General features: G+C 36.5%; 1 long non-coding RNA gene across 1 annotated transcript in view; it reads left to right on the forward strand.

Moving 5' to 3' along the window:
- The first annotated feature begins 587 nt into the window (after positions 1 to 587).
- Positions 588 to 25870, forward strand: part of LOC109248215 (uncharacterized) — a 96016-nt gene continuing 70733 nt past the window's right edge. Inside the window, exon 1 of the long non-coding RNA XR_002071958.2 lies at positions 588 to 845. This is a non-coding gene — a long non-coding RNA (uncharacterized LOC109248215). The remainder of the gene's footprint in view (positions 846 to 25870) is intronic.

Genomic DNA, 25870 nt, shown 5'->3' on the forward strand with positions numbered 1-25870 from the left:
ATATTATTTTCAAAGGTGTGTCTCATATGAAGATATATTGTAAGGAGAATTTGACTTTCATTGTTTAAGTCCTCCAGAGGACATGAGAATTCACTCCTTGAACCTGGTGTCACAGCAAATATCAGCCTACAAACTGAATCAGGGCTTTAGTTTATGTCATAAACTGCTGAATATCATCAATTTGGTAACAATACATGTTTCACATTATTTGAAGCAAATTCTCATTTCAAAAATTTTAGCTTGTAACCTTGTCTATCGAAGCCCTATTTTTTTGATGAACAGTACAATTTTTATTTACTGGAGATAAAGGACTCCAAGAAGACTTTGCAGTAAAAGCTCAATAAATACTTGAGTTTGAACTGATTCAAAATTAATTATCCCTTTGCAGAAAAAGTGGTAATCCAGAAGTCTTTCCTGACTCTTCTAATCAAGGAAGATAAGAATCTAGGTATTAGATCACTCAACCTTTGCCTGATTCCTTGTGTTCAGTATTTATTAACAGCTTAATATGTGCTCCTAGGCAATACACATTCCCAAGGAGTCCAAGGTCTAGACCAAGAGAATTCAAGTAAACCAAATCACATCTCAGCATGCTGTGTGCTGCTCAGTCAGGATGATCAGTCAGGGAGGGCTTCTGAAAGTTGATGATTCTTAAGTTACTGTGTTATGGAAAACAGAAGTGGGAGTGTAGGAAGAATTTGGGGAGGGAGGACTTTCCTGCCAGGAGCAACAGCTGATACAGTGTCTTAGAGACATAGGCAAAGAAGGTTTGTTCAAGGGAACTCCAAATGATTCATATGGCTAGAAAAAGATAGGATGGAGAAATAAATGGGGAGCAGTGAAAGGTAAGAACTCAATTTGCCACTTTGAAGAGTTTGGAATTAATTCTTAAGGTGATGAAAAATCATTAAACGTGTGTAAGTGGAGGGATAACATAATCTGGTTGGCACAGTCTGTTGAGGGCCCTAAATCATTCCCAGTGTGGAACAGAATGAGAGAGGCGTGAAAGTTGCTGAGCCAATGCAGAAGCTGAAGCAAGCAGTTTAGATCTTTGCTATGAAGTACTAATAGTAGGCTTACCTTATCTCATGTTACAATCTCTACTTAAATTTAAATACCATGTCTCTTTCCCAGTGCTAACATACTCAGTTGCCTTTCTCTGAACCCTGGCTCACTGTGCTTCCCTCTATCCTGTTGATTATTAATACTGGACAGGATGCACTCACTGCTCTCACCAAAGCCGCTAATGAAGACTGTGGGAGAGTGTTTCCTGGGAGGAAGAGCCCACCTTATGGTGCCAGGTGATCCTAAATCAGATCTTGGCTTTGTCAGTTTTAGCTATGTGGCCTTGTAGAACCCCTTAAAGTCTCTGAGCCGTGCTTTCCTCACCTCAAAAACAAAAAAACAAAGAGCCAGCTAGCAAGGTTGCAAGAACTGAAGATCATTTATGTAAGTCCTCTAGAAAAGAGTAAGCCGTCACTGAGCAGTACATGTATTTATTATTGAAGAAGAAATGGTATGAGTAAATTTCACATTTTTGAGCTGCTCTTTCAAAGGCAAACAGACATTGGCGGGAGCTCCCAGTAGAGAACTGGGGCCAGGAACTCTCCTGTCACTCCGATTCTAGGTTATTAATGCTTCCAGGCAGCTAAGCAGCTGAACTGCTCTAGAAACCTATACAAAAGAGTCTTGGTTTTAACTATGTAATCAACCTGACAGGACCACAGCTGAAATAAATGTGAACATCGTGGCCAGGTGGCCTTGGGGACTCTGGAGTGGAATTAACCTCCTCACTGCCATTCACAGAATGCTCCAAGAAAGAGGTGGTTGCTTTGTCGTGGCTATTAATTTCAAACAGCATTTGTGCTCCCTAAGTGTGGTCTTGATCAGAACCACTTCCAGAGAACAGAGAAAATGAAATGGAGACTGTCTGAAGCACTGATTCTCCCAGCAAACCTTTCAGAAATATCAAAGAATGCATGCAAGCAGAGTAGTTTAGGAGAAGGGAAGCTGGCACTTCTCTCCTATTTTCATATGAATATAATGATACAGCCCACGCTATTGCTGAATGTGATGAGGCTATAATCCACAGTTTAAACAGAAAAACCTGGTTAGAGAGCATATAGGGAACTTTTATCCTGAGCAGTACAACACAGGAGATATGGGTGAAGATATGAAGCCAGAGAAAGAAGAATGTCTCAGTAACTGGCTTCCAATTCACATTCATTTAGTACTTTTTCCCCCCTTTCTGTCCCTAAAGGCGAGAAAATCGGAGAAATCTTTCCCTTTGTAGCTACAGCTGGCATTTTTGCAGTGATCATTAGTAGAACATGTTGGCAGTGAAAAACAGGTTCAGCTTTTCCAGAACTGGCTGTCTTTTGTGCCAAAAGCAAATAGGAATAGAAATAGTAACACCAATATTGTTATTAGTGTACCAGGAGTCAGCTAACTCTCCTGTGTCTACAGCTTTCCTGAGTCGAGGCCGGTATCCTAGTCATACCCGACCTCTGGACACCATTATGCGTGTGCAGTGGGAGAGTGAAGAGAGGCGCAGGGGAGGAGATGCAAAACCATCACTGAGTACGAGCGGCCAGCTTGACTTAGCAGCCTAGGACTGTTTACCTCTTTCATTGCAGGAAAAGCTTGAAAATCAAGCCCATTTTAATGGGATTATTAATTAGTAGAAAATTTCTGGGAAGCAATTTGGAGAATTTGGCCATATTTATCAATAGTCTTTTTTTTTAATGTTGTGTTTGATACAGAACATAATTTCTAAGAATATACCCTAAGAATAAATCATTTAAAATGCACACATAGATTTTTAAGTATAAAAGTGCTTATTATAGAGAGATTTTAATTAGAATAAAGCATTTTGAATAAACAGCAATCAACTGTTCATTATTGTCATTATCCATATTGAATATAGTCAACTATTAAAGGAATTTTATAGAACTTTAAGTGAAAAATACTTCTTGTTTAAATATTGTCTTTTTATCACATCAAAGAAAAGAGATCCACTCAAGAAAGGGGGCATTCTACCCCCACTTACTTGTGATACATATGAAGTAAAACTAGCATGGGAAAAAAAAAGCTAATAGGATCTGGGGTCACTTTTGGAAAGGAGAGAAAATCAAAAGTCAGAATGATGGCTGATGACACAACACTAGAAAATCAGAAGAGATTCCTGCTCTCCCCACTAGAACAGAGTATTGTTAGGAGTATTAACCAATGCAATTTAACAAGAGGGGGGAAAGTAAGTAGAATAAATATTGTAAAGTAGGTAACATAATTATTATTATTTAAGAACGATATGATTTTATATTTGTTAATTATAAGAAATCCTTATACAAATTAGGAAAGCAATAAGAATTTGGGAAATTAAAACTTTAAAAAATTATCATATGATAAAAATCAGAAAAGGTAAACTAAGAATAAACATTTGAAGAAAGCACAGGAAGAAGATTCAGTGAGTGTTAATGGGGTCCTGTCCATACCAGAAGGGAGTGAGCTGAGAAGCCAGTCTGGCTTAAGCTGAGCATGAGTGGTTGGAAATGAAAAAGAAAGCTGGAGACTTAAAATGGGGGCATAACATGTAGGGCTTTGTAAACCATGATTCACATTTTTTTTTCCTCCATGAGAGCAATGAAAAATTTCTGAAGAGTTTTAAAGGAGACCATAATATAATATGTACACTCTACAAGGATATCCTAGCTGCAAATGTGGAAGCCATTTTGAGATGAGACACATAGATGGGGGAGTGGTAAGTTTTGGGTGGAGATATATGAGAATAGTATCTACAACAGAAAGAAATCCAGAGGAGAGATGTTAGTAGTTTAGAAGATGGTGATGGTAGTGTGCACAAGAAAAACTAGAATAACCTAGTGATGTTTAGGAAATACGATTGATAGGACTTTAATGAGTGGAATGTGGGCATGAGGTGCTCAGGTGATTTCTGGGTTTCTGAACTGCACAGCTGTATAGATGGGACACCATTTGGGTGAGGCAGAAAACACTGAAAAAATGTATCACTTAAAGAGCTTGAATTCAAAACTCAAATCTTTTCTTCTCAAAACTATTTTTCTAACATAAGTTTTAAGTCTATTTTGAAACTCAGAAAACTGGGGAATGATTTTTTAATTCTTTTTTCTTTTCTTTTTTTTTAATGTTTATTTATTTTGGGGAGAGAGAATGAGCAGGGGAGGGGAAGAGAGAGAGAGGGAACAGAAGATCTGAAGCAGGCTCTACGCTGACAGCAGAGAGTGCCATGAAGAGCTCGAACTCACGAACCATGAGATCATGACCTGAGCTGAAATCCAACGCTTACGCAACTGAGTCACCCCGGGGCCCCTCTTTTACTTTTTTAAGACATGGGCTAACATTGTCCAAAGGGGATTTATTAAAGGGCAGTAAAAGAATTACTATGAATTATAAATATATTTGTAAATATATGAAAATGTTATCATGTCAAATATAATGCTTTTATTTGGTGAAACTATAAGCAGTAATCTAACCATGCTGTCCTCTGAAGAAATACACAGAATTGATAAGGACAGCAAATTTTAGTTTTCCTTAAACACGATCGGAATGATTTCTATGACTTTGTATTTTTGCTATAGTAAGAAGAGAAAAAGAAAGATTAAAAAAAGTCATTGGGGGAAAAATAGAGATGTTGCTTTTGTTTCAAATAAAAGGAAGGGGAAGAGGAAATGTGAAGTGGTAATCAAATGTTGGTCAGAGGTCAAGCAAGGTAAGTTCCCACTACATTTAGAAAATGGGAGGTCATCAGTGACCTTGTGGAGGTCCAAGTCAGGTTGTATGGAAAGCACCAGACAGCAACAGCTTGCAAGTGTCACATGATAAGGTGGAGACTGAAGTGTTTTGACAACTTTGTTGGAAGGTAAAGTAAGTGATAGGAGGTAGGTAAAGAAAAAATGTGAAGTCCAGAAATTTGTTGTGGCTGTTTAAATGAGAAAGCTATCAAGACATTAAATGTTAGAATTAAAAGAAAATTCTTAAATAATTTTAAAAATAATGTAACGAAACATACCAAAACAAAAAAAAATATTTTTTATGCCTGTGAGTTGGGATCTGGAGCAATTTTATAGCCTTATATAAAATAGGAATCTAAAAAATTTATTCTAGTGAACAAAGATTTATTCTATATTCAGAAAAATAGGACAGCGAGCTTCGTTGTATAAAAGAAACAAAAGAATTGTGGCCACCAGAGTGCAATTCTCTGGGCATGAGGTGAGATGCTAGAATCTAAGTCATTAGTGTAGCACCCTGTCTTAAGTGCTCCTTCTGTTCAGGAGCACGATTATTGTAAGAACTTCATACTTCATAAATCTAGAAAGCTAAAAGGCCATAAAATAATGTTTGAATGGGAGATAAATTTATCCTCGTTGTCTATGAGGATTTCCAGCTCTAGATAAGATGGAGTAGACATTTCACCTTATTCTTCTCTGCCTCTTATACCTAAAAGCCCTGGATAAAATATATGAAACAAACATCAGAAGATTCTAAAAGGTGAAAAAAAGAAGGCAGCTTTTCTAGGGACCTTAGGATTTAAGGAATGACCTGGAAAGTTTTTGTTTTTGTTTTTGTTTTTTTCTGCCTCTTATATATCCCATCCTAGGCACTGGAGAATTTCACAGGCTGGAAAAAACAGTAAGTACAAGAAAAAAGCATGAACAAACAAACAAATACAACCAAATAAAAAAAGCCTGTTCTCTTCAGCCAAAGGACCTATAAGGGAGTGGCCATGTAGGGCATAATCTTTTAGACAATACCAGACACATTCCAGAAAAAATTGTTCCTTCCTTGGCCTGTCATTTAAGGCACTGACATCAGGGCGATGTGAGCAGAGATAGGATTACCACCATAACCCAGCAGTAATGACATGGCTCCCCCTCGTGGAGGGTAGGTGTCTGCAGAGACTGTGTGCTTGCGTGTGCAGGGCCTACTCTGGTCTGATTGATCAACATAATCTAAATACAATAAAAAAATAACTTCTTACATCAAGGACCAGGAAAATATCAAGTTAATGAGAGGAGACATCCAACAGACACAACATCAAGATGGTATAGATATTGGAATTATTTGACCAGGATTTTAAAGCAGCTATCTTTAACAAAAAGAAGTTTCAATGAACAATTGTAAATATTCTCAGAAAAAAAATGAAAAAAAAATTTTTGGAAAAGAAATGTAAGATATAAATAAGAACCAAATGGAAATTTTATATCTGAAAATATACTAATGAAAAGAAAATATATAATAAAGATATCCACTTCCAATTTGGTGCAATAGCTGTGGTTGACCAAAACTCCCACCCAGAACAATTAGAAAAGTCAGACAAAAACACAGAAACATCTTTTGGAAGGCATCAGTGAGATATCAAAGGAGACAGGACCTGATAACTAGAATTACAGAGAGAAGAGAAAACACACTGAAGTAAACATTATGTTCTGTAGCACTTTTCCACTTGAGACATTTGATGATTTTTTAAATTGAAAACAGGAAAGTAGAAAGAGGCTTCTAACATAGGAACCTAAGAGGATTGTTGGCAGTGGCCCAAGGCTGGGGAGGCAAAACTTAAGAGTTCAGGACCATCAAGGCAGGCAGGACCCGCAGGGAAATTATTCCACAGAAAACAAAACACATGAAGGGAGTCCTGTCTAGGAGGCTGGAAAGATGTACAGAGCTCTTGCAAAAATCATAAAACAAGAGACACAAAAATTGGAGTTCCGAGCCCCCCAAAGAGGAGGGGAGTCTCTTCCTGACAAACAGCCAAGATTTCCAGGTGAGACTCACGACAGTATCATAGGAGTAAGAAGAAATTAGGGTAGTACTCACAAACCTGCATTAATTCCAGTCCAGGTTGCTGCATTCTAACTGCCTGTGAGATAGTAAAGTAAATTCTCTCTGGAAGGATTAAACAGCAGCCAAAGCTCTAACATATCTCATACATATTATTCAACCTTCAATAAAATAAATACTTCTAGGAATGCAAAGAGACTAGACAAAATGATAAAAAGCCAAGATAAAAGAAAGGCAATAAAAATAGATGCACAGGTGATCAAGATATTGAAGTTATCAGAGAAGGACTTTAAAGTCAGTATAAGTAAAATGCTTAGAAAAATAGACGAAAAGATGGAGAATTTCACCCTAACATTGGCATCTATTACAAAACGGAATCAAATCTATAAAAAATTTTAAAAATTAATCAAATGCAATAGCTGATTTCTTAGAAACATATAGATTTAATGACAGACTACATACAGAAGAGAGGAGTAACAAACCATTAGTTAGGTCAATAGAAAACGTCCAGATTAAAGCAAAATGAAAAATATGGAACATATAAAAAACAGCTTGAGAAACGAGATCCATAGTTTTAGCATGTGAACAACTGAAGTCCCAGAAGGAAAGTAGACAGAGAATAATGGCAGAAGCAATATATAAAGAGACAGTGATCCAAAAATTTTCAAAATGATGAACTATGTCAAACTGCAGATTTAAGAATCTCTACAAATCCCAAGATGGATGGATGGATGGATAGATCACAATATGTGCACCATAACTGAACTTCTGAAACCAAAGACTAAAAAAGAATCTTTAAAGCAGCCAGAGAAAAATGGCATATTATCTTCAAATGATCAACAATAATATTAAAAGCTAACTTCTCAACAGACATATCAGCTAGAAAAAAATAAAATTATATCATTAAGGCAATAAAGAAAATAAATGACTATTTAGAATTCTATATGCTGCAAAAAAAAATTCTGAAAAAATAAAAACAAAACCAAAAAACAACTAAGAAAACTCTCTATAATGGAACTCCTCTAAGAGAGAGATGAAAGCCAACTGTCTATGCAAAAGGAAAATGTACCCAAGTGAAAGTTGGGTTCAATGTAGAAGGGAACTAAAAGCAATGGAAACATTAACTGTGTGGGTAAATCTTTTTTTTTTCTTTTTAATTTTTTAATGATTATTTTTGAGAGAAAGAGACAGAGACAGAGCACGAATGGGGGGAGGGGCAGAGAGAGAGGGAGACACAGAATCCAAAGCAAGCTCCAGACTCTGAGCTGTCAGCACAAAGCCCGGTGTGGGGCTTGAACTTGTAAACTGCAAGATCATGACCTAAGCCGAAGTCAGGCACTCAACCGACTGGGCCATCCAGGTGCAATGTGTGGGTAAATCTAAATCAACATATTGTCTACACATATCTGTGTGATTTAAATTATATATAGAATGAAAATGTATGACAGCCCAAAAGGTGGGAGGGAGTTAAAAAGAGATAAAATGATCTAAGATTTTTGCATTGTGTAGAAAGCAATAAAATACCAATTTTTATTATACTATGATAATTTAAATAGTCTCTAAGTGACTACTAAAGGGAAATAAAAGAATGTATGACTAACAAGCTAATGAATTGGAAAAAAAAAATAGCAAATATTTGACTCAGAGAAGGAGAACAAGAAGATAGAAGAGAAAGAGAAGAATTAAATGGAGAACAAGAAGAAAACGAAAGGAAAAAGAAATAGAACCAGTGGTGGAAAACAAATAGTAAAATAGTAAATCTAAACTCAAATATAAGTGTGAATACAGGGTGCCTGGGTGGCTCAGTTGGTTAAGAGTCCGACTCTTGGTTTCTGCTCAGGTCAGAATCTCATGGTTCATGGGTTAGAGCCCCATGTCAGGTTCTATACTGACAGTATGGAGACTGCTTGGGATTCTGTCTCTCCCTCACTCTCTGCCCTTCCTCTAAATAAATAAATAAATAAACAAACAAACAAACTTAAAAAATATATAACTGTGATTACATTAAGAGACTAAGTGTTCTAAATAAAATACAAAGTATGTCAACCTAATTTTTAAAATAAAGCATATATTAACATGATGATAATCAAATTTTGAAAGAAAAAATACAAACCCTAAGCAAAAGAAAACTGGCCTATCTATATTAACTTCAGACAAAGTAAGCTTTAAGGCAAGAATTTTTAGTAAATATAAAGAAGTATATTTCATGATGGTAAAAGATCCAATCTATAAGGAATTTAGGAGAGGGGCATCTGGGTGGCTCAGTCGGTTGGGCGTCTGACTTCGGCTCAGGTCATGATCTCACAGTTTGTGAGTTCAAGTCCCATGTTGGGTCCTGTGCTGACAGCTCAGAGCCTGGAGCCTGTTTTGGATTCTGTGTCTCCCTCTCTCTCTGCTCTCCCCACCCTGCTCATGCTCTGCCTCTCTCTCCTTCAAAAATAAATAAACATTAAAAAAATGGAAGATAGGATAAGCATAAATTTGTATGTATATTCTAATCTAGCCTCAATACAAATAATGAGGAAATGACTAAATACTGAAAGAAAAAATGGGTAAATTATAGTTGGAAGATTCAACACATCTCTCTCTCAGAAACCGATACAACAAGCAAATACAAAAATAATAAAGATACAGAAAACTTGAACAACAAAATTAGGAAATTTGTCTTACGGTATTCAGAACACTGCCCTCAATACTCGCATTTTTCTCTAACATGCATAGTATATTGACTCCAAAACCAACACTATGTTTGAACCACAGAACAAGTTTTTAAAAAAATGTCGAAAAATTGCTGTCATACAAAGTATGCTTGCTCTTGCCATTTTTTTCCAAAATTACACCTGTGGTCTTGGTCGGTCTAATAAGCTTTGGAAAAAAAATTAAACCCTAAAAATTTTGGAAAAAAACCTTTTATTATTCAAAGGCAATTTTATATATGTAGAAAATTCAAAACGAATCTTCAAACTACTATAATTAATAAGTAAATTTAGCAAAACAGCTAGATACAAAGTCATTTGCACTTCTATATACCAGCAACATTTCAAAAATGAAATTAAATAAACAGGATAGTGTTTGTAATGTTTACAAAATTAATTGATAAAAAGGAAGATATAAAAGTATAAATCTTTAACTAGATACTGAGAAAAATGGGGAAAATGTAACCTGAAAACAAAAGTATCATACAGAGAGAAAATGAAGATACAAACTATCTGTAACAAAATAGATACACTGTCAGGGAAAAAAGAAAAATTAAATAATAGCAAAACAGTTCTGCTAAGGACTAATACCATTTGCTTGCTTTTAACATATTTTAAAATATTTTTTAGCCTCTATTGCCTTCTTATTCAGTTTTTACTTCATAGTGTGTTATTCTTCTTCCAACTCTTTCTTTCCTTAGTTTTAGCCTTTAAACTTTCAACTTAAATTATATGTTCTAAAATGTTTTAAAGTTTTCTGTTTTGTCTTAAAATTTATACAAACATGTATCCTACATTATAGCGTAGTTGTATTTGATTTGTTATACAATATTATGTAGTAACATACATATTTATTCTATAAATTAACAAATATGTCATTTAATTAATGTTTAACTTCTTCTCAAAGTAAAATTGACGCTCTTCTAGATATCCTCCTGAAACCTCAACAACTCAGGAGGTGTATGAACCTCAGTTTGCAGGGCCTATCCCTGTAATACTCTCATTTTGAAATCTGGTTGGAAAATGTGAAAGCCAAAGAGGGATGGAATTTGGTGAGACAAGTCTGATGAAATTTAACTTTAGGGACCCTTTATCTGGCTACTTACTCCAGAAAAGGGATATGCCTTCAGACAACTCATGGGTATAATAAAGAATACCAAGTGCCAAAGGTGAGGCTATTGCTGAGGACAAATTGATTCTGTTGTGTCAAATATGTTTATTGGCTTCATGGGGTTAAAAGACTCTAAGCTTTCACCTCCATGCATCTTCTTAGTCCTTCAAATGTTGTCCCTTTGACTAAGTCCTCTAAATTCATCTACTCTTTCAACATAGACATTTGCTCCCTGTCTCTGACTCTCCACATTTTCCCACAATATCTTACCTCCATGCTGTTAATGCTGTTACCCTGGTGTCTGTATTGTCAGGATGCCTGAACTACTGCAAATTTTAATCCCCCCACTATACCTGCAAGGAGATATGTGCTTGATGGTCACTGATTATGTGATTAGGTGAGTCAAATGAGTGACAAATGGACACCATGGAAAGCAACTGGGTGAACCAGAGTACTCCAGAATACACTAAAGTGAAATGATCCTGTTCTTTATTTAAGGGATTAAGAAAGTGGAAATCACTCAGTGAGATTATGAGATGTACCACACTTTTAACGTAGATGGATGTTATCTGGTTGTTCAATCAATCCATTTCCTTATTTACCCTCTGTGTAAGCTGTATGGAGAAATACAAATACATGAGTGTTAAATTCCTACATATGCTGGAATAATTTATTAGTAAAATAGATGAAAATAAAAATGCATTTGTGATTAAAAAGTTTACATTTCTTATTTTATATTAGATTTTCTTACATGATCACTAAAAGTCACTTAGGAAGACACTTTTGTTCTTTATAAGCCTTTCTCTGGAGTCACTTTACTGTGGTGTAATTTTTTTGATCCAGGAAATGAAAGTTTCCTTTGTAAAAGCAAGCTTCATGTTCTACAACCCACAGGACATGACAGAGTGTTCTAGAAAGTGTATCTTTTCCCTTTGTAAGCTGTTTTTGGTAGTTAATCAATTTCCTCTATCTTACAAATATTCAACTATAATGTTGGTTAAAGAATATACACTGAGAAGAACAAATTTTGTATAAAATTCATTTTTATGTTCAAATGTGTACAGTAAATAAAGGCAGTCCAGAATTCTCAATTGTGTAAATTTTTGAGGTTTTTACTTTTGATTTGCATTTACTCATTATTTGGGGGAGGAACTCTAAAATACCAACGACATCAATCCTAAGAAAGAATGACTACATAATCAATAACAATCTATAACTCATCTCATTTTCTGTGCTAAGTAGAAATAAAGACAAATTTTAGAAAGAAACTAATATATGAATCAACTTTCATGTAATTAATGTGGAATTCAAAATCTGAAAGACTGAAGAAACTGTAAGACAATTCTTGAGCTTTCCTAAATAGAGAAACCCGACTATCATTAGAAAACTGTAACTGGGGCGCCTGGGTGGCTCAGCCGGTTAGGTGTCCGACTTCAGCTCAGGTCATGATCTTATATTCCGTGAGTTCAAGCCCCACGTCGGGCTCTGTGCTGACAGCTCGGAGCCTGGAGCCTGCTTCGGATTCTGTGACTCCTCTCTCTGCCCCTCTGCCTCTCACTCGTCTCTCTTTCAAAAATAAATAAACATCAAAAAAAAACAAAAAAAAAAAAAAAAAGAAAACTGTAACTGATGAATGGATAAAGAAACTGTGGTTTATATACACAATAGAGTACTATGTGGCAATGAGAAAGAATGAAATATGGCTCTTTGTAGCAACGTGGATGGAACTGGAGAGTGTTATGCTAAGTGAAATAAGCCATACAGAGAAAGACAGATACCATATGTGCTCACTCTTGTGTGGATCCTGAGAAACTTAACAGGAACCCTTGGGGGAGGGGAAGACAAAAACAAAAGGGGTTAGAGTGGGAGAGAGCCAAAGCATAAGAGACTCTTAAAAACTGAGAACAAACTGAGGGCTGATGGGGGGTGGGGGTGGGGGGAAGGGAGGGTGATGGGTATTGAGGAGGGCACCTGTTGGGATGAGCACTGGGTGTTGTATGGAAACCAATTTGACAATAAATTTCATATATTAAAAAAAAAGAAAACTGTGATAATTCCTAGAGTCCCAAAAGTTTGTTGTATTTGGGAGCTCCTGAAGGTTCCCTTCACCACAGAGGGCAGTGGTGACCAAAAAACTTCATAATCTTGGACATTTCTCTATCCTAACTCCCAAATGTCTGTGCCAATAGTTTCTAATTTTATTTACTAAACAAATCTCTTAAATTTTTCTTCTGCCTTGTTGTAATACCAATCCAGAGCTACAGATTTAAGACCACTCCTCCCACTTCAGATCTGGATTTCAACAAAGACCAGTTCTCTACAAAGAGCAACAATCATTGCAAAGATCTAAATATGGCCATGATTATTTCTTTTTTTTTCTTTTTTGGAAAAAAAAATTCAATTCTTGAATTTAACTAACTAGAAGTGCTATAATTAATAAAGTCTTTTGACTATACCAATTCATACTGATCTCTCCTTTTCCTGGAATACACCAAATAAAACTGAAGATGTAGATATGTATTAGTGGGGAGAAAGCAGGAGAGAGTAGTTATCAGTTTTAAAAACCCACTTTACTGCACTGTACCCAAAACTCAGTTGTCGAAAAGAATTTTTCTCATTGTACACTTCACAAAGCAGAAATGAACTTTGAGACATCCCTTAATACCTAACTCAGTAGTTTCAGAGTGGAGCCCAAAGATATTTATTCAAAAAGCTCAAGTGATTTGGATTCCTACAGTTTAAGAACAATTAAAGTAGTCATAATGGCTGGATATAGCAGAAGTTTTAAAACATCATTTTTTAATGGATATGTCTTTTTCCTTAAAAATCTTGTACCTGCTTTGTCCTTTCAGCAGCATCTTAAAAGAAAAGTTGTTTGAGGCCTCAGACTCTATCCATAGAATAAGCTAAGGAAGAGCTCCCTAGAAACTGCTATATCCTAAGATTCTAGCATTTATGGCAGCCTGATGGGCAATGCAGAGCTAAAATTATCCTTGGGGTGCAAGTTGGAGAAATAGTTCACCAAATTTTTCTTCTTTTGGACTATTTTTTAAAAATATAACTTTTTATAATAGAGTAACTATTATCATTTGGAAAGATACTTAAAACCATCTGCAGAAATTCAGTCTTAGCCCTTAAAGCTGGAGATTGATCTTATCTCTGTCTTACTTCTCTAAGTTTCAGAAACACTGATCAATAGAAAACAAATTGCCATCCCAAATATAGTAGTATGATTTCCTTGTATGATTTTAAATCCAAGGTGTATCTACATCCATCATTTTATGCATGAGAAATATAAGAAAAATAGATCTTTGTCCAGAATATTAACCGCTTTGATCCTCTGGTTTTAAGGCAGTGGCTGGATTCTTCATCCTTTATTGTTTGGAGATTGTAGGACTCTCTTTCATGAACAGAAATCTGGTCAAATAAAAGCCTTTGATCATGTGGTCCAATGTCCAGATGCTACGTAAACTTAGTGTACTCCCATCTGTTAGCCTTGATCACTCACTGCCTCCTATCATGGGTTCTCAGCATCTTTTTGGTGAATTCCTCTTTGCTGTTTATTTTTAGAAACACCTTTTTTAAAACCCTTTTTCTGTATTGGGCAGTTAATTTCTCTTTATAGTGATTTTATTGTTGAATTTTTTCTTTCACCATTTGATGGCTTCCTCACCCCTACTCTGGGAACTTGAAATGTGTGTCAAAAATCTGAAGTCTCAAAATCTTCAGACACTATTTATGTAAACAAAACTTTATAGTTTTATAACATAAGAAAATTTAATTGTGTTCTATTCTTGCAGTTTGTTATTCTTTTTCATTTGTTTTGCCATTGCTTCATTCATGAATATACAAATTAGATTGGTCTTTGCTTCCTAGGATACATTGGCCTAAAGATAATGAAATAAAATACCTCTGGTCTTCTGCCCATTCTTCACCCATTCCCTAGGGTCACCTATCTGAGTGCAGATTCTCTTGAATGAGTGCTTCATTGTGTATCTGTACCATACAATCTGAACACTTTGACCCTTCATTCTTGGTCATATTTGTTTTCACTTCTTACCATGTAATTATGCTTCCACAAGACATGTGCTTGATTATAGTCATATAAAACACACACACACACACACACACACACACACACACACACACACACACACACAAAGTGTCCTGCCTCTCCATTTACAGTCTACAGCTATATTGGCTCCACTTCTGAAATGCTTGCTCAACCTATAAGACTCAGTTCAGGTCAAGTTCTAGAAAGCCTTTCTTAATCCTACCTACTGACTACATTATTTTATTATTATTTTGGTGCTCTCATAATACTGTGTCTATTTTCTATCAGTGAAGTTAATTTCATTGTCTTCTCATTTTCTATTAATACATATTCTTGCCCACTGTGAGTGAACTCCTTGAGAACAGACAGGCACTGTGCATTATTTACCTTACAGGCTCCTGGCTAGAATCAATAGATTCTCAAAAATGTTTGTTGAATGAATGAATGAATGAATGAATCAATCAATCAATCAAAAATTAGTCAGTTAATGTTGTCGCCTATTATAGGAAACATACTTAAATATAGGTTCCTCTGTTGGCAAATAAGCACATAAACTTGATATCGAATGTATATAAAGACAAGATTTATTTATTTATTGTTGTCCCGTAAAAACTTAATAAGATTATTTTCTTAATCATTTCTTTAGTGTTATCCATTTTTTTGTTTTTAAAAGATTAATTATAAAATAATGACTAAAACATTCTGTCTGCTTTTTTTTCAGCAGTAACATGGCAGGGTATTAGGGAGCATGTGGTGTGTGGGACTAATGTTGGAGGATCTGGCTGATGTCTCATCTTTTCACTTACTAGCTGTGAATTTGGTTAGACCTCTAACTACTCAAAATCTCAGTGTATGTGTAAAATGGTTATAATAATACTTATCCAAACTACTCATGAGATTTCCTTGCAGATCAAATGAGATAGCTACATGAGAGTATCAACAAAAAGGACTTTTTTTTTCTTTCCTAAATAAATCTCTTGGTTCTATGTGGCCCTGTGTCAGTATGGAGTTGTGTTTAAAGAAACAGTCTAACAACTAAAATAATTAAATATTTATTAAAACCATTATTCATGTTCCTCAATGAATGTGAATGTGTAATCCACAACTTCTTAAAATTCCCTCTTCTACCCACATTCTTCCTGCACTTGTCTGTTATCTCATATCTGTCCTAAACCTTCCCTCCTCACACTTTATTCTGGGCTCTCCACTTACCCAGCCAGTTCTGGCTTTCTCTTCACTCCTGCTTTCTCCACCAGTATCTTTTTTCAAAGGAGTAGAAATAAACCCAGCCCATGAATACTCATATATACGTGGTTTATGTTCCTGTTGTATATATGTGATGCTTAGAGCTCTAGAGAAGATGTGCATTCATGCCCACACAGAGATTATAGCTATCAAGATCCTCTGTGCTTGTACCATCAGAATCCTGATCACACTTAACTGTCATATTTCAGCTCTTAGTAAAAGGACTAAGCATAGGCACCATTCTTCCTAATGCATTCATTCATTCATTCATTCACCCAATGCATTTAGACACCAAATCCATACCATGCACCATGTTAGCAATGGAAATCCTGGCCTATGATTTCTAAGACTTCAAAATATAGTGGAAGAAAGATACATGAAGATAATGTTTCTGTTACTGTCTGATAATTAAAATAATTCATTTAATTAACCTTTATTTTTCAAAGGTGTTAGGCACTGTACAAAACTCTGGGAATAATAGTGGAGAGTATAGATACTAAAGATATAAACTTGGGGAGCCTGGGTGGCTCAGTTGATTGAGCGTCCGACTTCGGCTCAGGTCATGATCTCACAGTTTGTGGGTTCGAGCCCCGCATCAGGCTCTGTGCTGACCACTTGCTCAGAGCCTGGAGACTGCTTCGGATTCTGTGTCTCCTTCTCTCTCTGCCCCTCCCCCACTCACACTTTGTCTCACTCTGTTTCTCAAAAATAAATAAATGTAAAAAAAAAAAGATATAAACTTAACATAAGAAACATGTTGGGGACAGACATAGTCTAGGAGACCAGGGAGGCAGCCATCCCTGAAGAAATTATCTTTAAGGTTTTATCTGAAGAATTACTAGGCTTTCGCCAGATCTGGAGTAAAGAAATTGGCAAGTGCAGAGGCCTAGAGGCTAAATAGAGTTGGCAGGTAGCAAGAGCTAAGAAAAGTTTATCATCCCAGCCTACACTGAGAGCAGGAAGAGGGGCAGACTGGAGACGTATGCAGGAACAGGCCACGGGAGGCCAGCAAAATGTTGAGCTTTCCCCTAAGGGGAGAGGGAAATTACTGAAGAGTTTTAAATAGATCAGATTTTCAATTCTGGAATTTCATCATTTTGAATCAGGATGGGCCAAGACTACTTTGAATGCTGAGGCACTGGTACAGTGGTGACTTCACTGGTCCAGGGAGAGAGGCTGGTAGTGTAGACTGGGTGATAGCTATCAAGATGGGAGAAAATCAATGTACAGAGAGAGATTTAGGAGATAGAATGAATAGTACTTAAAATTGATTAGATGAAAGACATAGGAGAGAACGTGAGTTTTCCGGCTCAAATGAGGTCAAGTGGACATGAGGACAGGCCTCTCCCATGTTGTGACACCATGATCTTCAATAAATGATCTCCAGGGTCAAAAGGGCAAGAGAGTGAAGCATTGTGGGTGAGAGCATTTCATGCAGCAAACATGGAAGTATCATTTACTCCTCCATCCATATACTATTGGCCAGCAAATCGAAATAGTCTCCCTCAACTGCAAGAAGCTAGGAAATACTTTAGTGGGTACTGAGGTAGAAGGAGAGAAGCTTGATGAGCATTAGCATCTGCTGGCACTACAAGGTATCCACTTTGGTGGTATGGGAGCAGAAAGGGGAAGCTGGAGCTGATTTTTAGGACATTTTAAAAGAAGTCAATATTCAACTTGAGCCTTGAAGAAGAATTCACTAGGAAATCATGGACAACATTCCAGGCATCAAGAAGAGAATACGTCTTAGCATACATCTATTGGGGATCATGAGGGAGATGCATTGAGAGGCTGTATGTCAGAAGTGAGGAAGTTAGCCCAAATATGAAGAAAAACTACTTTTCAGAATAGTTATCAGTACATCATCTTAAGGGTATTTCCAGACAAGTTAGCAATCAATCTTTAACATCTGTTCTAGATGTAAACAATAAAGAGATAGGGGGGAAATTTTACATACTTTATTTTGTTCTTTCACCAATGCTTACTACACTCCATGTAATGAATTTACCATAACCATATGCATAACCCTGCACCTAATACATAGAAATACTACTCATAGACTTATTCTTTATGTTTTGTTTACTTGCTTATTTTGTTTTTTATCTTTGTCCTTCCTACCCCCACAAGTTTGTTTTTTAATCCTCAATAAGGAGAATCTTTGAAAATTCATCTGTGAATCTTATGAAGAAGATTTGTTGCCACTTTCTTATCAGAATTCCATAAAAACATGACCTTACTGAAATGAAAACTTCTATTATACATAATTAAAAATATTTTTCCTGAATATTATGTTAAAATTTAAGTAAGTGAAGGACCCGAAAAGGGCACATAAGGACAATGTTTCTTGTTTCGTTAAGAAGCAACAACAAAATGTGCTCAGTAGTACTAATAGAGATAATTAGAAGTGTAATTATTTCAGAGAATTTGGATTTAAGTTGTCACTTCACTGCATATGTTATTAAAATACCTGCCAATCTTTCCCCAAGGATGTCAAAATCAATGGCAAAACTAATGCCTGATGAATTGATTTGAGAAGTTGTATATTTCAAAATTAACATGTAACCCAGTATATGTGTAATTTTATTTATGGATTTTATATATTTCAGCTATTTCTAGAACACATCAAATTGATTGTGACTATAAGTTATTAGCCAAGTATTTTCAAAATCCTTTTCTATTATATTATTTACTGTATGACTTTGTGATTATAGTAACTTATATTTTAATATTCCTGTTTCCAAAATGGAAGTTGATATACATTTTAATTCTAACAGATTCAGTAGCTGAGTTTCAAACAAATGAAAAGTACACAAAAAAATTTTTACAATAATTCCCCAGGAGTAGAAGTCTTTAAGTAAAGAACTGAAATGGAGTTTTTTGCATAGAGACAAAAATTTATCAAGGCAAAAAGAATTCCAGACCATAACACACACACATTAAGAATCTCAATTATTCTGTTAGTGTTTTCCATGTTACTTGAAAATCCTCATTCCTAGCATTCTGTGAGTCATCCACAGAGACAAAAATGCTACCTTGCCTCAGGTTATATCTATTTACATAATATACCTGGAGCAAACACAAAAAGTCAGCAATAATGCCAAATATTCTGCCACTTACCATAAAGATGCTGCCAAAGAAGAAAGAGTGCCACCTAGTGAATTCCTTAAGGAATCTTTCCTCCCAGTCAATTCAATTCATTTGACAGCCTTTTATGGGACACCTACTCTATGTTATGTACTGAGTACACATTTCTCTCAAGCCACTCATGTCAATATTTTAGTTCATTGAAATTCCTCCATCAGTCTTTCTATTGTCCTTTGACCTTAAACTTGGTGTTCCATGTCTAGAATGTCTATGCCACACTTTCACACCTGCTAAAATTCTACACACTCTTCATGGCTCAGTTTAAATGGTGCCTCCTCAATAATACTTTTATTTTTTTAAATGTTTATTTATTTTTGAGAGAGAGAGCATTTGTGGGGAAGGAGCAGACAGAGAGGGAGACACAGAATCCAAAGCAGGCTCCAGGCTCTGAGCTGTCAGAACAGAGCCCGATGCAGGGCTGTAACCCACAAACCATGAGATCATGACCTGAGCCAAAGGCGGACGCTTAACCGACTGAGCCATCCGGGTGCCCCAATAAGACTTTCTAAATACCTCACTCCTCACCTAAGTTACTTTTTGTGGGATTCTGTGTTTCTACATTACCTGTTATCTCCCTCTCTCATATATGTGTGCGTGTGTCATATATTCTCTTATTATTTTTTTATGTGCAGGCATATCACACTCAACAGTATACATATAATGTGTTTTTTTTTGAGAGAGAGAGATACAGAGAGAGAGAGAGAGAGAGAGAGAGAGAGCATACACACAAGTGAGGGAAGGGCAGATGGAGTGGGAGGGAGAGAATTTTAAGCAGACTCCCAGCTTGGAACCCAACGTGGGGTTTAATCTCATGACCATCAGATCATGACCTGAGCCAAAATCAAGAGTTGGATGTTTAACTGAGTCACCCAGGTTCCCCACTCAACTATATTTTTAAGGGCAGAAACAACACCTGCCAAATGATCTACACTCAATAACAAAAAGGTTATATTCTTTTTGTACTACTATTAACCTTTGCCCTGCCTAAGCAGTCCAGATTCTAGAATATGTTTTGATAGTACCAAGGATATTGAGGACCACTTCTGTTGTATTTTTTAATTGGTAGTAGGCCAATTGGCTCAGAAAAGATGTTTATCCATGATGGACTTCTTCGCTTCTAGGTGAAAATGTTGTAATAACTATCAACTTTTGATTACTTTATAAAACTAAGAATATACTCATCAGACATTCAATGAATGTTTATTAATTAATGAATTAATTGATGTTGTTAAGAACTCTGGCAATGTAGAGTGAAACATTAGGAGGAAAGGTGACCAGAAGATAACCCCAATAGTCCTATAGAAGCCTCAATGAGAAGCTCTACTTTCACTGTTCTACAGTGGACTGTAAGGCCTCCCCATGTCATTAAAACATAGTATAGAAAGAAAGTTCAGTGTAAGAGGGAAGAACCTAGGAGAAGTGAAGCGAGTCAAACAAGGTATAGAAGAGATATAGGCAAATTGCTGGAGGCCAGTGCTCACAAAGAGCCACAAGTATGGGATCAGGGTTTGGTCTATGGTGACAGCAGGGAATGGTTGCTCCTTGGGAGGATCCAAGTATGAAGAATAAAGTGCAATCCTAAAGTGGAACAAGGTAGTGGGAGGAAAATCCAATAGGTAACAGGATTAGAAACTTAGGTGACAAGGCAAGTGCATTCTTCATCAGAATTGGGCAAAAAAATTTATAGACATGGAGAGGAAAAAGAAACCAAGCAAAAAGAAGACAGGGTAATACTGCCCCAAAGGCTTTGTCACAGCAGGAATATACTATTGCAATAGTATATTACTGAATAAAATCTGACCTTACTTTAGTGTCCAACTTGTTTGACTTTGACAGCTACATACATTTTAAAAATCTCAATATCTGGGGGCACCTAGGTGGCTCAGTCAGTTGAGCCTCTGACTGTTGATCCCAGGGTCATGGGATTGAGTCCTGCATTGGGCCCAGAGCTGACAGTGTGCAGCCTGCTTGGGATTCTCCTCTCTCTCTCTCTCTCTCTCCCTCCCTCCCTCCCTCTCTCTCTCTCCTACCAAGGAGCTATCTCTCTCTCTAAAAGAAAAACATCCCAATATCCAGTCCACACCCTGTATCAATTAATTCAGAATATCTGGGATTGGGCTTCAGAACGTTTAAAAAACATCCTATGTGATTATAATCACAAGCTGGGGTTGAGAATGACTGCTCTAGTGTGACAAGAAAGCAGAACAAACATCCTGTGTCATCTCTGAAGGAAACCAAATTCCTAGGCTGTCAACCAATCAGCTGCCTTCAAACTGTGGACAAGAAGAGGGCTGATACAGCCAGGAGGTTCAACATCATGTTCAAAGTACCAGGGTCAGGCAGAGAAGGCCAGAACTGTGGTGGAGGATCTGACCCAGAACAAGCAAAGCAAGACCGAAGCAATGTCGGAGCAACCCTGGCCTACGTGCTCTCTGGAAACCAGGAACTAGAACAGAGCTGCAGGTCAGAACTAGGAGAGAGGTTCATGTGGGGTCATGGGCGTGCACCAGAGATTAAAAACAGGGCAATCGGTGGAGATACTACTTGAAAATGAGAATTAATGTGTGCTATGCATTTTCTGTGCCTCAATGACTTGTTGCTAAAAAATGTCTACAACCCGAAGATCTATTCGTTTCTATTGTTTTGGTTTAAAATAGACCTCTGTGTGGAGGGGTGGAAGGCTACAGTCACAGACACATCTAGAGGACAGAGCATATTAACAAAAGAAAAAAAAATCTCATTGTTGATGAAATATGGCTTTCATTTACTCTAGATTCATATTTGGATAGTTTAAGGACTATTTAAGGAAACTTTTGAATTAGGAAAATGCAAAATAATTTAAATGATTATACAATCTAAAAAATTAAAACAAAAACATATCACTCACTCGTATTTATCATTCCTATTTTTAAAGAATTTATTTTAAAACATGGATGTGAGATTTACTTTAATATTTAAATATTTATAATTAATTTTGCTTTGGGTATTTTGCATCCTATTATATATGACTCAGTCAGAATACAAAGCCTCTTTCAAAAAATACATGAATAAACAATTCCTCTTAAGTACAATAAGTATGCATAGCAGGTTATGAAAATTAAATGTTAACTTCCAGTTTTCCAAAATAGAACATGGCATTCCCCCATCAAAACTGCTATAAATTTACATATGGGCACTATCTTGGCATGGTCTGCCTACACCTTTTAATACTTTCTTGCATCTATTTAAATGATAGTATTTTGGGAATCTCTGGTTGAATATCATTTTGTTTCTTGTCAGGGAGAAAAATCAGCAGTATCTTTATTTAATACAAAAACAAATCCAATAATAAAATTCCATTAAATTATAACACAATAAAAGAAATGATCTACAAGGACACACAATATGGATGAATTTCACAAACATAATAAATGAGAGAAGTCAAACATAAAAGAAGGCATATTGTATGAGTCCATTTATCAGAAAAAACAGGCACCACTTCTTTATGCTATTAAACATCAGGATAGTGTTTAGCCTTGAGAGTGGGAACAAGTGGGGAATTCAGGTGGTTCCTTGACCTGGGTCCTGATCATCCGGGTATGGTCATTTGTGAAAATTCACTGTGGTACATACTTCTGATAGGTGGTATCTTTCTGTATGTATATTACACATCAAGAAAATGTAATTTTAAAAAATCCTCCTAGAAGTCCCCCACAGGCATATTTTCACCATAATGAGTTAAACCAGAAGCAGTATGGAAGAGTGGCTAAGCATTTTGGATTTGGAATTCAGTGGCCTGTATTGGAGCCCTACCTCTATCAGTTACCCGCTGTGTGGCCTTGGGAAGTGACCCAATCTCTCCAGATCCCAGGTGCCTCACTGGTAAATTGGGGGTTATAAAAGTCCCACATCAGAGAGTTATTGGGAAGCATAAATCAAATGATGATTGAAAAACAGTGCAGGTTGCAGCACATGGCTTGATAAATGTGAGCCACAGCTCATTTGTATATTTCTTGCGCTTACAGGGAACCTTAAAACAGTTCTAAACATCTACTACAATTGTAATATTGCATATCTTTTCTTGGTTTCTATTCTGAACCTTCCTTCCCAACACTAAAATAAATTCAGTAATGGGGCGCCTGGGTGGCTCAGTCGGTTGAGCATCCGACTTCGGCTCAGGTCACGATCTCGCGGTCTGTGAGTTCAAGCCCCACGTCGGGCTCTGGGCTGATGGCTCAGAGCCTGGAGCCTGCTTCCGATTCTGTGTCTCCCTCTCTCTCTGACCCTCCCCCGTTCATGCTCTGTCTCTCTCTGTCTCAAAAATAAATAAACTTAAAAAAATAAAAAAAAAAATTTTTTTTAAAAAATAAAATAAATTCAGTAAGGTCAGGGAGGATGCCTCATCATAGAAGGGGAGAGTTCAATGATTAAAGGTGTCAGGCAAGTAACACAAATGTATGAATCAGTAGTTGACAACAGTGAGTGAGTCCTAGGAGTCCTGGAGGAGGCCTGGAGTCCTAGGCCAAACGTATTCCAATTAAGTGGAAATACATTGTAAACAGTCTGACAACCAAACAGAATGCTTCTGCAAAGAAGGATTCATCCCCTAAGTTTCTGACTCCTACCATACTCTATCATGAGCATTGCAGTCAGGTAGCTCCCAATGGTGTTGGAGATCTGCCTTTTCTAGCTGTTTCACCTTGAGCGAGTTATTCTAACCTTTTTAGCCTCATTTTATTCATTTGTAAAATGGAAATTATAATATCTTACATTCTGCATTATGAAGATTAAATGGAATTGCTCTGCCCATGCCTGGCATAGAGTTGTAGTAGCTAGGATATAATAGTATTCTTTTATATCTCCCAACTCTTGATTAATGAGCAGCACTAAGAGAGTCAGAAAGATAAAATAATATTAAAAGCAAAAAAAAACACACACAAAAAATAACCTTGTGATTTTACTGGTTGATTGATCAAGTGATAATGGAGCTCTACTCTATGTATTAGAAAAATGATATACAGTTTTTGCAAGTAAAATGCTAATGAAATTTGACTGATGACTATAGGCTGTACATTTGATTTATCTTTGGATACATGATTCTGATTTATTTGTCCAAGGTCTACGATTAAGTTTTGTTAATTTATTCAGAATAAATTAACCATTCCAGAATTCAGCTCTGATCTCGCCTATGATCACAAAACAGGATGGTTCTCAGTAGTCCATTACTTTGTCTTTCTCAGGATCCATTAATTCAATTTGAACAATGCTAAGCATCTAGCGTAAGTATGCACACTGGTAGCCATGAAAGATGATATAAATGTTATTAATTTTCAGCTCCTTCTGCAAAGAGTCTTGGAGTGAAATAAAGGGAATAAGCTGTCTAGAACTACCAAAGGCAGACTTGACTTGATCAAATGCAATCTTTTTTTTAGAACAAAGGTCTTTGGAAGTGCAAAAAGGCAATAAAGATCCAGGTATGTGTATAGAGAGTAAAATACAGTTGACCCTTAAACAACATGGATTTAGAACCCTTGTTTTCTTAATAAAATTTTATTTTCTCTAGATTACTTTATTGTAAGAATACAGTATATAATACATACAACATGTAAATGTGTGTTGAGTGTTCATGTTATTAGTAAGGCTTCCAGTCAAGAGTAGGCTCTTAGTAGTTAAGTTTTTGGGGAGTCAAAAGTTATATGTGGATTTTTGACCACACGGGGGTTGGTGTCCCTAACTGCCACATGGTTCAAGGGTCAACTGTACATAGGAGAAAACTGAGAAAAAATCTATATTTAGGGGATAGAAAAAGAAAGATGACCCAGAAAGAAGACATAAATAGAGTAAACTCAGAGATAGGAGAAATCACAAAAAGTACTTCATTCTTTGAAAATCAACAGAAAAGAAAAATTTTAAGAAGAAAGTTGGACAGTGTCATCAAACCCCAGGGTGAATGGTGAGAATAGAGCACAGACCGCTAGATTTGGTAATGACTCATTCTTTGGGATTGCTAGTGACCTTTCTGAGAGCAGGCTTTGTGGAATGCTGAAGAAGAAAGGGAGGCAGGAAGGAGGAAGGAAGGGGTGGGAATTGAGGTTAGTTAGGAAGCGGAACTTTTTCTTTTAAGAAGTTGTACTATCATAGGAGGAAGACAAAGGTGTAGAATCAACAAAGGAGGGTAGCTGGGGAAAGAGAGGCCATGGAGACCAATCCTGTGAGAGTTTCACATGCATCCTAAGCCTTGAGAAGTAAAATGAGGTGCATGGAAGGGCAAGCTGATACACAGCCACATTGTGTTTGGGAAAATCCTCTTGGCCATACCAGAGAGAACATATTGGAATTTTGTTTGGTTTTGGTCTTTGGTTTGGTGTATTTATTAATTTTGAAAAACATCCTTCCAAACGTTGTCAAGAGGAATCAGTGTGGTAAGAAAGTGATTGAGAGTAGAATAAAACAAAGAAGACAAGATAATCAAAGACAAATCACAGGAAATGACTTCTTTTTTTTAAGTTTATTTATTTATTTTGAGATAAAGAGTGCATGTGTGTGTGCAGGCAAGGGGCAGAGATACAGGGAGAGAGAATCCCAAGCAAACTCCAAGTTGTTAGCACAGAGCTTTGTGAGATCGTGACCTGAGCTTTCATCAAGAGTCAGATGCTTAACTGACTGAGCCACCCAGGCACCACAGCAAACGACTTCTGCTGAGGTATGAGTCAACAGAGAGCAGCAAGTATCCAGAGATTTCTGTTGTTGTTTTTGTTCAGTGTTTGTTATCTTATTTTGTGTAGAACAAATAAATCAAGGAATTGGTGATCTTTATCCACCCAT

Source organism: Panthera pardus, unplaced genomic scaffold (assembly GCF_024362965.1).
Source record: "Panthera pardus isolate Hobbes unplaced genomic scaffold, ASM2436296v1 HiC_scaffold_17, whole genome shotgun sequence".
NCBI lineage: Eukaryota > Metazoa > Chordata > Mammalia > Carnivora > Felidae > Panthera > Panthera pardus.